This window comes from Panonychus citri, unplaced genomic scaffold (assembly GCF_014898815.1).
Source record: "Panonychus citri isolate SS breed McGregor unplaced genomic scaffold, ASM1489881v1 Contig00028, whole genome shotgun sequence".
Taxonomy (NCBI): Eukaryota; Metazoa; Arthropoda; class Arachnida; order Trombidiformes; family Tetranychidae; genus Panonychus; species Panonychus citri.
Genome location: NW_026515433.1, coordinates 15,001 through 17,500, shown reverse-complemented (window position 1 = coordinate 17,500; position 2,500 = coordinate 15,001). Strand labels below are relative to the sequence as shown.

Genomic DNA, 2,500 nt, shown 5'->3' with positions numbered 1-2,500 from the left:
TACGAGAGAGAACCGCAGGTTCGGACATATGTACATGTGCCTGCTCGATCGAGCAATGGCACGACGCTATCGTCCGAGGATTATGACTGAACGCCTCTAAGTCAGAATCCGTCATTATACTGTAACGATACCGTTAAGTACTCATGGTGGTTATTGGTAACACTATGTTGGCTTATGTCAACATATACCATGCCTTTAATGGAGAAAGCATGGGATACCATTGATAATAATGGTATTCTGCTATTCAGACCATAAATTCAACACGAATTTATGTTGACCTGCCTGAGTATAAAATGATCCGTAGACGACCCAAGAGCCTGCCAGGGTGTTGTATTTAGTAGAGCAGTTACAATACTGCGATCTATTGAGACTCATCCTTTGACAGGAAGGTTTGTTCACTATGTTGAACAATCTTCACGGCTTGCTCTGCCATTCCTACGTATACTTGTAACTATGACCATATATATATGCATCTATGCACACTTGTAACTATGAAAATATATCAATTAAATGTAACTATGAACATATCATATCATATACATGTAACTATGTATATAGGACTCCATGTATATTCATTGATGAATATGCTATGTTGACCTGATAGTACACCTTGGTGTACTAGGTTACGGACGCCACATCACCAAGGTGTGCCCAATGGTATGCTATTACAGTATACCATTGGGTACATCTTGTTTTTTTGTTGCGGCCCGGCATGCATATTCAATGTTGTCATGGTTTCTGTACACTACCTCTAGGTTGTATTCATGTACTAGACATAGGGTCAAACTCACGTAGAATTCTACGTAAAGTACCCCATACAAGGTACTTGATGTGACCGGAGACGGAGAGGTCTCTAGGTGTAACTCATGTACTATACATGGGGTCATATTCACATACTATAAGGTATGTGGAAAAGGACCCTATGTGTTGTACATGGTTCAGGGGACTTGGATAGGTCTCTAGGTCACATTAAAGTACTTGAATAGGGGTATTTTTACCATGATATTTCTACGTGAAAAAGACCCTATGTATAGTACAAAATGTGACCGAGGATGGTGGGACCTCTAGGATAGGCAAGTACTATGTATGGGGTCATAGGAAAAAAAGATGGTGAAATTTTGAAAAGGGGGTATTAAAAAAGGGGTCGCAGAAAAGAAAGAGAAAAAAGAAAGAGAAAAAGGGGAAGGGGAAAAATTAATTGGAACGATATACACTTGTACATTATCTTTGTACGAGGTGGTACCCTCTTAGGACATGGGAATGGCTGGGGGGTAGTAGAGTCTCCAGGAAGGCAAAGAGGCATAAGGGTATACGGAGAAGACGTTTGATAGTGCACCTCGTAAACTTTTTACGATAGTTTGATGTTGACTGTCTGCAGGGAGGGTGGACCATTTCCCCATACATGGTACTATGGTAGGGTACGAGGTTAAGGGTCATCAAAAAAAAGAAAGAGAAGAAAAGAAAGAGAAATAAAAAAGAAAGAGAAGAATAGTAAGAGGAGTAAGAGAAGAAGAGAAGAAAGAAGAAAGAGAGAAAGAAGGGAATTTCAGGGCTACGTTAAAAGTAATAGGGCCATGGGTCATGGGCTATACTAACCTTATGTGGGGTGGGTACCGAAGGTATGGGCATATGGGCAGGGTCATAGAAAGAAAGAAAAAGAGGGCTAAAGAGAAGAAAGAAAAGAGAATAGAAAGAGACAATAGGGCAAGGGTAATAGGGTGAAAGAAAAAGAAGAGAATGGGGGTAGGGGCGTAAAGAGAAATAGTAAGAGGAAAGGTAGAGAAAGAGAAATAGTAAGAGAACAGGTATTGCATCACTATTTGAAAAATTGGAACGATATACACTTTTTTTTCCCTTATATATAGCCATAGACAATTTGGTCACTTCGTAAACTTTTTACGATAGTTTGATCCAAGTTGTCTGCACTTACTATACAAAATGTAGTCGTGCTGCTCCAAGGTGCGGCCCATCGACTATCAACCTATTATTATATGAGTTGGGCTTTAATGCTCCAGTGAGGAACTGGTTTGATCCTGTTCTAATAAAAATTCACCTCAGGCTCTAGGTGAAGTGTAGCTTGGTTACCACGGTGCCCGTGATTGCTTCGTACAATTCAGGCATAGGCGCCAGCCTTGAGTAGAGAGATCTGGGTAAAACTGGGTACTCTTCATAATCCTTGGTGTGGTTTCCTACAGTCTACACACGTCAACACGGACTAAGAATCGTATACCCACAACAACATACCTTCTTCATGCAGGAAGAAGTGTGGTTTAGTAGGTGTTAGTATAAATCATAGAGATTTATCTCTATGACTAACATCGAAAGGCATACTCCTGTAGGTTAAAGACCATCATATCCTTGCATGGAAGGAATATGATGGGTTACAAAAAGCAGAACTGAGTATTCAATCACACATCAACTTGTTTATTTCCATTACATGGATATATTAACAATTATTGTTGTTGCTGTGTGTGTGTATCTACGATAAGACAGGACAAAA

The 2,500-nt window shown here is 40.0% G+C and overlaps 1 non-coding gene across 1 annotated transcript in view; it reads left to right on the top strand.

The window, feature by feature from the left end:
• LOC128397353 (large subunit ribosomal RNA) overlaps positions 1 to 395 on the top strand; it is a 5,421-nt gene extending 5,026 nt beyond the window's left edge. The window contains exon 1 of the ribosomal RNA XR_008326918.1: positions 1 to 395. This exon is cut by the window's left edge and continues 5,026 nt beyond it. This is a non-coding gene — a ribosomal RNA (large subunit ribosomal RNA).
• Positions 396 to 2,500: the final 2,105 nt, after the last annotated feature.